This window comes from Schistocerca serialis, chromosome 3 (assembly GCF_023864345.2).
Source record: "Schistocerca serialis cubense isolate TAMUIC-IGC-003099 chromosome 3, iqSchSeri2.2, whole genome shotgun sequence".
In the NCBI taxonomy this organism is placed as follows: Eukaryota; Metazoa; Arthropoda; class Insecta; order Orthoptera; family Acrididae; genus Schistocerca; species Schistocerca serialis.
The window spans coordinates 163291084-163306041 of record NC_064640.1 but is presented as its reverse complement, the minus strand read 5'-3'; the positions used below and the strand labels follow the sequence as shown (position 1 = coordinate 163306041).

At 42.8% G+C, this 14958-nt stretch overlaps 1 protein-coding gene and 1 pseudogene across 3 annotated transcripts in view; both read right to left on the bottom strand.

The window, feature by feature from the left end:
* The window catches only part of LOC126471556 (glutamate [NMDA] receptor subunit 1), a 524350-nt gene that overhangs the window by 188224 nt on the left and 321168 nt on the right, over positions 1–14958 (bottom strand). The gene's annotated exons all lie outside the window — the stretch shown is intronic.
* LOC126472048 (5S ribosomal RNA) lies at positions 5428–5545 on the bottom strand (annotated as a pseudogene).

Here is a 14958-nt window from a genome sequence, read left to right as displayed (position 1 = left end):
GAATTAGTGAAGTTCGGTGGCAGGAAGAACAAGAATTTTGGTCAGGTGAATACAGGGTTATAAATACAAAATCAAATAGGGGTAATGCAGGAGTAGGTTTAATAATGAATAAAAATATAGGAGTACGAGGAAAGCTACTACAAACAGCATAGTGAACGCATTATTGTGGCCAAGATAGACGCGAAGCCCACGCCTATTACAGTAGTACAAGTTTATATGCCAACTAGCTCTGCAGATGATGAAGAAATTGATGAAATGTATGATGAGATAAAAGAAATTATTCAGATAGTGAAGGGAGACGAAAATTTATTAGTCATGGGTGACTGGAATTCGACAGTAGGAAAAGGAAGAGAAGGAAACGTAGTAGGTGAATATGGATTGTGGCTAAGAAATGCAAGAGGAAGCCCCTTGGTAGAATTTTGCACAGAGCATAACTTAATCATAGCTAACACTTGGTTCAAGAATCATGAAATAAGGTTGTATACATGGAAGAACCCTGGAGATACTAGAAGGTTTCAGACAGATTATATAATGGTAAGACAGAGATTTAGGAACCAGATTTTAAATTGTAAGACATTTCCAGGGGCAGATGTGGACTCTGACCACAATCTATTGGTTATGAACTGTAGATTAAAACTGAAGAAACTGCAAAAAGGTGGGAATTTAAGGAGATGGGACCTTGATAAACTGAAAGAACCAGAGGTTGTACAGAGTTTCAGGGAGAGCATAAGGGAACAATTGACGGGAATGGGGGAAAGAAGCACAGTAGAAGAAGAATGGGTAGCTCTGAGGGATGAAGTAGTGAAGGCAGCAGAGGATAAAGTAGGTAAAACGACAAGGCTAGTAGAAATCCTTGGGCAACAGAAGAGATACTGAATTTAATTGATGAAAGGAGAAAATACAAAAATGCAGTAAGTGAAGCAGGCAAAAAGGAATACAAACGTCTCAAAAATGAGATAGACAGGAAGCGCAAAATGGATAAGCAGGGATGGCTAGAGGACAAATGTAACGATGTAGAGGCTTATCTCACGAGGGGTGAGATAGATGCTGCCTACAGGAAAATTAAAGAGACCTTTGGAGAAAAGAGAACCACTTGCATGAATATCAAGAGCTCAGACGGAAACCCAGTTCTAAGCAAAGAAGGGAAAGCAAAAAGGTGGAAGGAGTATATAGAGGGTCTATACAGGGGTGATGTTCTTGAGGACAATATTATGGAAATGGAAGAGGAGGTAGATGAAGATGAAATGGGAGATATGATACTGCGTGAAGAGTTTGACAGAGCACTGAAAGACCTAAGTCGAAACAAGGCCCCAGGAGTAGACAACATTCCATTAGAACTAATGACAGCCTTGGGAGAGCCAGTCCTGACAAAACTCACCATCTGGTGAGCAAAATGTACGAGACAGGCGAAATTCCCTCAGAGTTCAAGAAGAGTATAATAATTCCAACCCCAAAGACAGCAGGTGTTGACAGATGTGAAAATTACCGAACTATCAGTTTAATAAGTCACACCTGCAAAATACTAACGCGAATTCTTTACAGACGTATGGAAAAACTGGTAGAAGCCGACCTCGGGGAAGATCAGTTTGGATTCCGTAGAAATGTTGGAACACGTGAGGCAATACTGATCCTACGACTTACCTTAGAAGAAAGATTAAGAAAAAGCAAACCTACGTTTCTAGCATTTGTAGACTTAGAGAAAGCTTTCGACAATGTTGACTGGAATACTCTCTTTCAAATTCTGAAGATGGCAGGAGTAAAATTCAGGGAGCGAAAGGCTATTTACAATTTGTATGGAAAGCAGATGGCAGTTACAAGAGTTGAGGGACATGAAAGGGAAGTAGTGGTTGGGAAGTTAGTGAGGCAGGGTTGTAGCCTCTCCCCGATGCTATTCAATCTGTATAGTGAGCAAGCAGTAAAGGAAACAAAAGAAAAGTTCGGAGTAGGTATTAAAATCCATGGAGAAGTAATAAAAACTTTGAGGTTCGCCGATGACATTGTAATTCTGTCAGAGACAGCAAAGGACTTGGAAGAGCATTTGAACGGAATTGACATTGTCTTGAAAGATGAACATCAACAAAAGCAAAACAAGGATAATGGAATGTAGTCGAATTAAGCCGGAATTAGATAAGGAAATGAGACACTTAAAGTAGTAAAGGAGTTTTGCTATTTGGGGAGCAAAATAACTGATGATGGTCGAAGTAGAGAGGATATAAAATGTAGATTGGCAATGGCAAGGAAAGCGTTTCTGAAGAAGAGAAATTTGTTAACATCGAGTATAGATTTAAGTGTCAGGAAGTCGTTTCTGAAAGTATTTGTATGAAGTGTAGCCATGTATGGAAGTGAAACGTGTACGATAAACAGTTTAGATAAGAAGAGAATAGAAGCTTTCGAAATGTGGTGCTACAGAAGAATGCTGAAGATTAGATGGGTAGATCACACAACTAGTGAGGAGGTATTGGATGGGATTGGGGAGAAGAGAAGTCTGTGGCACAACTTGACTAGAAGAAGGGATCGGTTGGTAGGACATGTTCTGAGGCATCAAGGGCTCACCAATTTAGTACTGGAGGGCAGCGTGGAGGGTAGAAATCGTAGAGGGAGACCAAGAGATGAATACACTAAGCAGATTCAGAAGGATGTAGGCTGCAGTAGGTACTGGGAGATGAAGAAGCTTGCACAGGATAGAGTAGCATGGAGCCCTGCATCAAATCAGTCTCAGGACTGAAGACCACAATAACAACAACAACAACAACAACTGCTTTAGAGGAGTATTCCTTGATTCAGTGTTTAAAGCAGCCGCTCGGGCAGAGTGGTTAAGTTACGTATGAAGTGTTATGACAGGGTTACAGTTAAATGTCTTCCTAATAATTGGCTTTTGTTTTGCTGTTTTGTTGTGTTTAGTGAACAGTGTTTTCACGACGCCAGAATCTGCTAATTGGAGGAAAGGTGTGCATAGTTTGCGCCATTTGGAACGAACACTGACGTTGAGCATGGAATATGGCTCGGTATGTGGTGCAAGCTGTTCGAGATCCTGAAAAAAGTAGGGAGAGACGGGTCATATACAATACGTACAACAACCAAGAGGGAATAATAAGAGTGGACGATCAAGAACGAAGTGCTCGTATTAAGAAGGGTGTAAGACAAGGCTGTAGCCTTTCGCCCCTACTCTTCAATCTGTACATCGAAGAAGCAATGATGGAAATAAAAGAAAGGTTCAGGAGTTGAATTAAAATATAAGGTGAAAAGATATCAATGATACGATTCGCTGATGACATTGCTATCCTGAGTGAAAGTGAAGAAGAATTAAATGATCTGCTGAACGGAATGAACAGTCTAATGAGTACACAGTATGGTTTGAGAGTAAATCGGAGAAAGACGAAGGTAATGAGAAGTAGTAGAAATGAGAACAGCGAGAAACTTAACATCAGGACTGATGGTCACGAAGTCAATGAAGTTAAGGAATTCTGCTACCTAGGCAGTAAAATAACCAATGACGGACGGAGCAAGGAGGACATCAAAAGCAGACTCGCTATGGCAAAAAAGGCATTTCTGGCCAAGAGAAGTCTACTAATATCAAATACCGGCCTTAATTTGAGGAAGAAATTTCTGAGGATGTACGTCTGGAGTACAGCATTGTATGGTATTGACACATGGACTGTGGGAAAACCGGAACAGAAGAGAATCGAAGCATTTGAGATGTGGTGCTATAGACGAATGTTGAAAATTAGGTGGACTGATAAGGTAAGGAATGAGGAGGTTCTACGCAGAATCGGAGAGGAAAGGAATATGTGGAAAACACTGATAAGGAGAAGGTACAGGATGATAGGACATCTGCTAAGACATGAGGGAATGACTTCCATGGTACTAAAGGGAGCTGTAGAGGGCAAAAACTGTAGAGGAAGACAGAGATTGGAATACGTCAAGCAAATAATTGAGGACGTAGGTTGCAAGTGGTACTCTGAGATGAAGAGGTTAGCACAGGAAAGGAATTCGTGGCGGGCCGCATCAAACCAGTCAGTAGACTCATGACCAAAAAAAAAATGTAAGCATGTGAAGCAGTGGAAAGTATTGAGGTAGCAGAACGTTTAAGTGTATTTGTCAGTTGTGTTTGTGCAGCTGACAAAGGGTATTCATGTCATGGACAGCACCGCCGGGACCAAGGTTTTCAATATAATAACGGGCTACCAGAGAGGAGGTGTTGGTAATTGTAACACGAGAAGCAGAGACGATTCCAGCGGACAAAATAAAATTGTTTAAGAGATTTGGAGCAGATTCTATGAAGAAGGAAGAGCGGAGCTGAGATTTTTGCAATAGAGTAACTGCGGAATATGCAGAGGAGAGGTAGAAAGGATTTGACGACTGGTAGATTGAAAACGGGCGTGACAGATGAGAAATGAATTGAGGAGATTGGAGGATGTACTTATAGAATTGCGTTCCAAAGTGGAGAAGGATATATTTAAAGAAGTATGAGGGGAGTATAACAGGTCCCACAGCTGCAGGAACAGATGCAGCAAGCAACAGACGTGCTGCCACTCACGTTGCAGCGACGGAAGCTAGCTTGTTTGGATGCTGTGGGATGATCATTGCAAACAGTATTCAGAAGATAGATAAGAGCAATGTTAGGGAGATAAACATAACCGTGTAAGGGCTGAAGAAAATGGCCAGGGTAGCAAATCAGTAGTGGAGTGGCATACCACACAAATGACAAGCTTGGAGCAGGAGGTGATGAATAACATACGTGCACTACAAAAAATTACGATGGAGATGATGGAGTGTGAAAAGTCATCAGTCGACGTCATCAACCTGGTTCTAAGAATTTTACAGACTCGAATAGAAATGTTAGATACGAGGGCTACAATTGAAAGACTATTATAGTCGTTGGCCGACAGCCTCTGAGACATACGAATGGGTATAGCAGATCTGCAGGAAGCCATTCACCCTGTCATGTACGTACAGCTTAGTTCAGCATTGTTACTACCAGAACAATACTAGGGTGTGTTGCAGAAAGTGTAGAAGGAGTTGCCACCTGAGTTGGAACTTATTGCAGAGCTCCTCAGGTAAAATTTACCCCTGTGCCATCACATAGCAACGGTGGAAGTTAGGACAGATCAAGCACAGCCATACGTGTAATGCTTACCCATTACAGTGAGAGACGGGAAAATTTGTGTGGATCAGGACGGGAGGCATCTTGCTAATATCGTTGGACAGGTATAAGCATACGGTAATGCACTCCATCTTCAGGCCACGAGTGGCCTACCGGGACCATCCGACCGCCGTGTCATCCTCAGTGGAGGATGTGGATAGGAGGGGCGAGGGGTCAGCCCACCGCTCTCCCGGTCGATATGATGGTATTCTTGACCGAAGCCGCTACTATTCTGTCGAGTAGCTCCTCAATTGGCATCACTTGGCTGAGTGCACCCCGAAAAATGGCAACAGCGCATGGCGGCCTGGATGGTCACCCATTCAAGTGCCGACCACGCCCGACAGCGCTTAACTTCGGTGATCTCACGGGAACCGGCGTATCCACTGCGGAAAGGCCGTTGCCCATACGGTAATGACATTGCAGAAACTTCAGCACTGTCAGAAGGATAGTGTTACAGTCTGCTGGACTCCATTAATCCTGACTAGCACAGGCACATGTGAGGTTCAGTTGTACCTAGACAAAAGAGATGGACAGATTCGTCCGCGTGACATTTGGGAGCCACAAGTGGGGCGACAACCGATTTACAACACAGTAGCGATATGCTGCGAATGGGGTAGGCTTACAGTAGATTTACACGGTAATGGATTGTTTGGGTTGTTAATTATCGGAACAACGTGCTACATAAAGCGACCGACTTCCCATCTCTGACCTGATAGTACAAGGACTACCAGCTTGAACGTAAGTCACAGCTATACTGGCCAGAAAAATCGTTGCAAGTGTTCCCAGCACAGATTTGACCTATCTCAATAATACGTTGAAACCTGAACCAATCCTCTCCCTGAACAAGCTAACCGAGACCTAAGAAGGGTATATCTCGGCAGAACAGGCGCTACCGCATCTGCAGAAGTATCGGGAAGTATTGTAACCTTGAGTGTCACAACTTCTGGCATCCTAACAGATGTGACTCTGTTTCGTGCAGCCTTCATTTAGCTGCGATGGAGAGACGACCGACCAAGTGAACCCCTGGAAGTACAGCTCCCAATAGACTGCATCATTAATCGTGTATGTGTGACAGAAAATGTAAATGGACAGAATTAATATTGTTGTGTGCATGAAACTTGTACAATGAGTCGTATTGAGAAATGTACACTGCGGTGACGAAAGTGAAGGAATACCTCCTTATATCGTGTCGGACATCCTCTTGACCAGCGTAGTGCAGCAACTGGACATGACATGGACTCAACAAGTCGATGGGAGTCTCCTGCAGAAATATTAAGCTGCCTCTAAAGCTACCCGTAAGTGCGAAAGTGTTGCCAATACAGGATTTTGTGCCCGAACTGACCCGTCAATTGTGTCCCATAAAGTTTAGTGGGACTCACGTTGGGCGACGTGGGTGGCCAAATCATTCACCAGAATTATCCAAAACGTTCGTCAAACCAATCGTGAATAACTGTGGCCCAGTGGCATGACGCATTGTCATCCATTAGAATTCCATCGTTTTTTGGAAACATGATGTCTGGACCACCACCTCTGAAGGTCTCGCTGTATGCCTGTAAATTGTCTCAAAGTAGCTAAAAATAACCATTTCCAATCAATGATCTGTTCATTTGCACCAGAGAATCCAGTCCATTCCATGTAAACGCAAACCACCCCATTATCGAGCCACCCGCAGCTCCCACAGTGCCTTATTGACAACTGGGGTCCATGGCCTCGTGGGGTCTACGTCATACTCGTAACCTGCCATCAGTTCTTACCAACTGGAATCGGGACTCTCATGACCAGGACACGGTTTCGCAGTCGTCTAGGGTCCAACCGATATAGTCACAAGCCCAGGAGGGGAACTGCACGCGATGTCGTGCTGTAAGCAAAGGAATTCGCGTCGGTCGTCTGCTGCCATAGCCCACTAACGCCAAATTTCGTCGCATCGTCCTAACAGATACCTTCTTCGTACGTCCCACTTGGATTTCTATTATTATTTCACTCAGTGTTGCTTGTCTGTTGGCAATGACAACTCTGTCCGTACCATTAGCTGCGAGGTCAGCATGTTTGGCTGTCACACAGTGGGCCTGGGATCGACTCCCGGCCGGCTTGGAGGTTTTATCCCCTCGGGGTGTGTTTGTTGTGTTTTCCTCTTCATCCTTTCATCATCATTGAAACGAAAGTCGTGCAGTGTGTCGTCAAATGAAAAGACTTGCAACTCGGCGGTGGAACTTTCGCCGGTGAGGACTCCTGGTCATCAAAGACACACGATGATTTCATTTCTTATTTCACTGACAACTCTATGCGAACGCCGCTGCTCTCGGTCGTTAAGTGAAGGCCGTCGGCCACTGCGTTGTCCATGATCAGAGGTAATGCCTGAAATCTGGTATTCTCGGCACACTCTTGACACTGTAATTCCCTAATGATTTCCGAAATGAAATGTCCCAATGCTTCTAGCTCCAACTACCATTCCGCGTTAAAAGTCCGTTAATTTCCGTCGTGCGGCCATAATGACGTCGGAAACCTTTTCACATGAATCACCTGAGTGCAAATGACAATTCCGCCTATGCACTGTCGTTCTATACCTTGTGTACGCAATACTACCGTCTTCTGGACATGTACATATCGCAGTCCTATGGCTTTTGTCATCTCAGTGTATACACTAGTATTTAGGATGACGCTGAACACTTCTGCATTGAGTATAGGGCCCCACGTCAAGCCACACTAGATCAGAGGCCATGGTTCCATGACAGAGTAAGGAGGGAGTAGTGTGTAGTTATAAGTTGTGTTACAAAAATTTAGTAGAAAATGGGAAATACTAGTTATTAAGGTAAGCCTGGGATAATTGTAGAGTGTGAATGACTGTGGAGCCTAAGAGCTAAATCAGTAGAGTACATTCACAGCATCTGAACCTCATGGATTAATCCACCTAGTGCTTAGGCGAAATATTGTAAAATATCGTACATTGAGTCAACGTATGCCGAGTTCCGTTGCAGACCGGTCTAAAAAGAGACCTGGGGACCAAGGTCTTACGAAGCGGGGATGGCATCGCTAAGCAAATTAGCAGTTCTGCCGCAGCAGTGGAAGGCAGTCGGAGGATGCTCATGTGCTGGAATGTCGAATGCATCATCGGGGTCATTTTAGACAGCACGAGGCAGACTAGGGCACGAATCTCAATATTGCAACCGCGGAGTTAGAATGGGACTCTTACAGCGCGAGGCAAGCCCTTACCACACGCCCAGGACAAGGATTTGTTATACTGGGAACAGCTGGAAGCAGCGCGTTGGCACAACACGTAGGCCGGGGCGTTAGCAGTCCAGCATCACCAAGAGAGACTGGAGGGCCACGCAAGACGCCTAGGGGAACGGTCCGCAGCCACTAGAAGTTCGGGCCTCTACTGCCGCACCGTCTGCTAGTGCCAAGTCGTCATCCTCGAACGAAGGTACTAGTCTGCCTCCACCATCTGGGCCAGTTCAAGTAGCTGCCTGGCCCCTTCCCTGGAGGGAAGCAGCTCGGGAGCTGGACGGTACCGCTACTAAACCTTCCGTGCAGGTGCAGGCGTCACTCGCTGGGGCGAGTTTCATCGGAGACTGGCATCCGCTGCACGAAACTCGGCAGTCTTCAACAACACTGGCTCCGACTGCGGGCATCCGTGTCCAATAACGAGGCCACACGCCGCAGCGTAAAGCCACTGGAGTCAGCACTGCAGGACGCTTACGTCACAGCGCGGTAAACGTCAGCTCTCCGCCGCCTCCCGATGTGCTCGAGAATGTGGGTCACCGCCTCCACCGAGACGCTACCAGGGCACACAAATGAGTGCTAATGAAATGTTTTAACGTTTTGATGTTATCTGCCTGAGCTATCTAAGGCCCATTTCAACCAACTCTACTCACTGCCACGACCCAGCCCCACATAGAAGTGGTCCTACACCCTAGACCACTTTACACACCCGAACGCACAATCGCAGAGGACTTCAAACAGCACACCGAGGAAGCTTGTCGTTCCGTGGCACCGACAGCTATACATCTCGTCTGCAACTTGTTTAGAAGCCACATTGAGCTGTGTATTCACGAAAATGGGCAAACCTTTGAATCTCTCACTTATTCAACCTTTTGTCATCAGAACATGCATCTGAACATAGATAATAAGATACAGCACTTTGCTGCCATCCGTAAAACTTTGAACGTTTCTAGTTCTCTAGCTAAAATTGGCGGAAACTTGATTTGAACTGGTTCACATACACTTGGTTTAAATGCATCAGCTACACGATGAAACAAATAGTGTACTATTTAAGAAACCATAGCTCGTTACTGTAACTCTAAAGAAAATAAAATATGCTATACAAACAATAGAAAGAGTAACGTTTCTTACATTTACCGAACTAAATACACACATGAAAAAAAGTTTTGCATCACCTCGGTTCCGAGAGTTCAGGAACCTGTACAGAAAATTGGAATAGAGATCAACATAAACAACATTTCCGTCCTTTTTATTGCTCAAGAAAACCAAACATTGCATGTTGTACCACCATACAGCGAGACCTTCAGAGGTGGTGGTCCAGACTGCTGTACACACCGGTACCTCTGATACCCAGTACCACGTCCTCTTACATTGATGCATGTCTGTATTCCTCGTGGCATACAATCCATAAGTTCATCAAGGTACTGTTGGTCCAGATTGTCCCACTCCTCAACGGCGATTCGGCGTAGATCCCTCAGAAGGGCTGATGGGTCACGCCGTCCATAAACAGCCCTTTTCAGTCTATCCCAGGCATGTTCGATAAGGTTCATATCTGGAGAGCACGCTGGCCGCTCTAGTCGGGCGATGTCGTTATCCTGAAGGAAGTAAATCACAAGATGTGCACGGTGGGGGCTCGAATTATCGTCCATGTAGACGAATGCCTCGCCAGTATGCTGCCGGGATGGTTGCACTATCGGTCGGCCGATGGCATTCACGAATCGTACAACCGTTACGGCGCCTTCCATGACCACCAGCGCCGTACGTCGGTCCCACATAACGCCACCTCAAAACAGCAGGGAACCTCCACCTTGCTACACTCACTGGACAGTGTGTCTAAGGTGTTCAGCCTGACTGGGTTGCCTCCAAACACGTATCCGACGATTGTCTGGTTGAAGGCATATGCGACACTCATCGGTCAAGAGAACGTGATGCCCATCCTGAGCGGTCCATTCGGCATGTTGTTGGGCCCCTTCTGTACCGCGCTGCATGGTATCATGGTTGCAAAGATGGACCTCGCCTTGGTCGTCGGGAGTGAAGTTGCGAATCATGTAGCCTATTGCCCACAGTTTGAGTGGTAACACGACGTCCTGTGCCTGCACGAAAAGCATTATTCAAATGGTTCAAATGGCTCTGAGCACTATGCGACTTAACTTCTGAGGTCATCAGTCACCTAGAACTTAGAACTAATTAAACCTAACTAACCTAAGGACATCACACACGTCCATGCCCGAGGCAGGATTCGAACCTGCGAGCGTAGTGGTCGCTCGGTTCCAGACTGTAGCGCCTAGAACCGCACTGCACTCCGGCCGGCAGCATTATTCAACATTGTGGCGTTGCTGTCAGGGCTCCTCCGAGCTATAATCCGTAGGTAGCGGTCATCCACTGCAGTAGTAGCCCTTGGGTGGTCTGAGCGATGCATGTCATCGACAGTCTCTCTGTGTCTCCTCTATGTCCAAACAACATCGCTTTGGTTCACTCCGAGATGTCTGGACACTTCCCTTGTTGAGAACCCTTCTTGGCACGAAGTAACAATGCGGACGCGATCGAACCGCGGTATTGATTAGATTAGATTAGATTTACTTTCATTCCAATTGATCCGTAGTGAGGAGGTCCTCCAGGATGTAGAACATGTCAGAAAAACAACAATACATGACAAGTATTTATAATTCAAACAAATAAGCTAATGTACCATTCAACAGGTCCCAGGTGGCATGGTCGTCATTTTTTAATGAACGTTAAATGAAAGAATCACTTTACAAATAATAATGCACTGAATTTAAAATAAAAAAGGTTTTTATTTATTTATAAGGTAATAAATGTGTAATACAACTACTAAATACTTATTTACAATGAACACATTACTGCAATGAAATTGTGCAGAAGTTATATTGTTTATATATATATATATATATATATATATATATATATATATATATATATATATATATATATCAGTTGGTTTTACTGAGAAATTCATCAATGGAGTAGAAGGAGTTGGCCACCAATAAATCCTTTAGGCTTCTCTTAAACTGAATTTCATTGATTGTTAAGCTTTTTATGGCTGCTGGCAAGTTATTGAAAATGTGTGTTCCTGAATAATGTACACGTTTTTGTACAAGAGTAAGTGACCTTAAATCCTTGTTAAGATTATACTTATTTCTAATATTGATTCCATGAATAGAGCTGTTGGTTCGAAAAAGTGATATATTTTTAATGACAAATTTCATTAAGGAATAAATATATTGGGAAGCAGTAGTTAGTATCCCTAGTTCCCTAAACAGGCTTCTGCAAGATGTTCTTGAGTTCACACCACATATAACTCTTACTGCACGTATTTGTGCCCGGAAAACTTTAGCTTGTCTTGATGAATTGCCCCAAAAATAATCCCATATGACATTATGGAATGAAAGTAAGTATAGTATGCCACCTTTTTGATTTTTATATCCCCTATGTCTGACACAATTCGCATTGCAAATAGAGATTTGTTAAGACGCTTCAGCAGTTCTGTGGTGTGCTCCTCCCAGTTGAATTTATTATCAAGCTGTAATCCCAAGAATTGAACACTGTCCACTTCTTCTATCTGCTTGTCATCGTTGTTAGGCATATACTCGTTGGACACCCCTTACAAGTTCTGAACTGCATGTAGTGTGTTTTTCAAAGTTTTGAGACAAAGAATTGGCTAGGAACCAGTGATTAATGTCCACAATTATTTTATTAGCTACTTTATTAGCACTACACTTGATTTGTTATTTATTGCAATGTTTGTATCATCGGCAAACAAAACGAACTTGGCTTCTGGTAATGTTACTGATGAAAGGTCATTGATATACACAAGAAAAAGTAAGAGTCCTGAAGTGGAACGTTGTGGGACCCCATATGTAACTAATTCCCAGTTGGATGGCGCATGATAGCTTGATACATGTCTCTTTGCGAATAACACCCTTTGTTTCCTGCCAGATATATAAGATTTGAACCATTTTTGCGGCATTTCCTGTTACACTATAATATTCTAATTTACTTAAAAGGATATTGTGATTTACACAGTCAAATGCCTTTGACAGGTCACAAAATATATCAGTTGTCTGCAATTTTTTGTCTAATGAGTTAAGTACATTTTCACTGTAAGTGTAGATAGCCATCTCAATATCAGAACCCTTTAGAAATCCAAACTGTGACTCTGACAGTATGTTATTTGAGATAAGATGGTTATAATACCAGGCATATTGTAATTGGTCACCAATGCCGACTACTGCTGCACTTCATCATTAATGTTTCTCATAAAACATTGTACAATTTTTCGCGAAACAATTAATCACTAAATCCAAGTTGACTGTTAACAGTAAACTCAGTTGTCCACAGAAGTTTAAGTTCGGGGATCTGAACCATCTGAGAACAGGTGTTCCACACGGTAGGGGAAGTGTTCTCGACACCTAGAATCGTACTAGACTTCCACGAATCTTACGAGTTTTTTTTTTTATTTACACTCAAGAAAGTAACCTCAAAAAATAACAAATTTTCTCCTCAAGGAAAATTTTTAAAAAATCGTCCTAAAATTGTGCGACACAGCTTGCATGAAAGTCATTTTGTCGTAAATGAACGACATCTATCTGTTGTAAGATTTTAATACCCTGCCGGTAGTTTCGACCTAGCGGTCATCTAGCAGAACTTAAAAAAAAAAAAAACCTGTTAACAGCTTGATGTGGTTATTTTACAGCTAAATGATATAAAAAAAAGAATCGTCACAGACCAGATGGCGGTCTTCCATATGGAGAACTCAACAATGAGGGAGCGCCTGAAGAAGGCGTAATTGCAGTAGCCTATTCAAATTGCCACAGTCGTCCATCTCACACTACATCTACAGCAGTCCTTATCGCTTTATCGTCTATCATCAACATTTTCTCAATAAACAGCAAATTAAGTATCAAAATGAATTGTGTTTTCAAGACCATGTATTGTCAGTGCACGATCTTCGACCATGTCAGCAGAAGAATGCGAAGCTGAAGCTTTTATTTACTGACATCTGATACATAGATGGAAGCAAAAGGTATATTAAATTGATACCGATAACGGAATTTTGGTGTAGTATACAGGATGAAAATGTCACTTTTCGCAAAAGCCCACGTTGGTACTTGAGTGTGTGCGTGTGTGCGTGCTAAACACTGTTCTCAGCTTATGTCTCGAGAAAAAATAAATACCCGAAACAGATCTAATGCTAAACCTGTCATAATAATGCCTAACACTTTTTATCACATCTACGAAAATAAGGACTAATGCCACTCATTAAATTTTAAATCTAAAAGTCTCTTTTGAATATGTTATTTGAAGTTCTCTATGAACCATGGATCTTGGCGAGGGAGGGTCACTTGCGTGCCTCAAAGATACAGACAGATATACCGTAACAACGAAGGTATATCTGCGAAAAGACAGCAGCCTTTTCATTAGTTTCAGGGTCAACAGTCTGGATGATTGACTGACCTTGCCTTGGAGGGAACTATGGCCATTATCTCCCTTGAGGACATGTAGCTCTAATGTATGGCTGGATGATGATGACGTCCTCTTGGGTAAAATATTCCAGAGGTAAATTAATCCTCCATTCAGATCCCCGGGTGAGGACTAATTAAGTGGATGTCGTCATCAGGAAAAACTAAACTGGCGTAGTCTGTGGTTAGAGCGTGGCATGTTACGTCACTTGAAACTGTTTTTTCTCAGTCACACTTTTTATTGGATGAAAATGGGCTTATGCTTTTCCATGTTACATCGTTTGCGAAAGTTACAAAGAAGTATATACAAAGTATCATAAATAGGTAATGATTACATGAATGTTACAATGACAGTGCAAACTTTTAACAATACAAATAACCTTAATGCTAAAATACTGTTGACAATATTGACATATGGGTACATTATACCTCGTCATATGATGTGTACCACAGCCACGTGCGAACTGCTCGTACTGCTACGTGGTATTAATTCAAGTCAGCAACAAGAGGACGCAAGTGTAGTGATACATATGCTAGTTACTTATAGACCTGCGTATAAAAACTTTTTAAAAATATAAAATATAAAAGAAGCTAACGTACTTACATTAAGGCTGATAAAATGGCTTTGCATATGTCTTACAAGTATCGCACTCAGCACATATAGAACAAATGTCTGTGTGAACAGGGCACAAAACCTATACCATGTGCATTTACTACATATAGAACACCAAATGACGGGATGAACAGCACACAAAAATTAATGTAAGTAAAAAAAAAAACACAAACATATAATTACAAATGGAACTAGCTAGATCTAAACAAACTGCCAAAAAGTCACTACAAATATCACATAAAGGTCTGTATAATTAAATAATTTTACATATATTGTAGACCACTGAAAGTGTCTAACATAAAATGGCGAAACACGTTTGGTAGTCAAGAAAAAATTTCAGTAGCAAAAGACGCAAGTTTTCTTATCTTTATGTTGAAACGTAACTTGCGTAAATTACGTGCTTGTGGAATGTCATCTCACTTATGTGACTGGATTCGTGATTTCCTGTCAGAGGGGTCACAGTTCATAGTAAATGACGTAAAGTCATCGAGTAAATCAGAAGT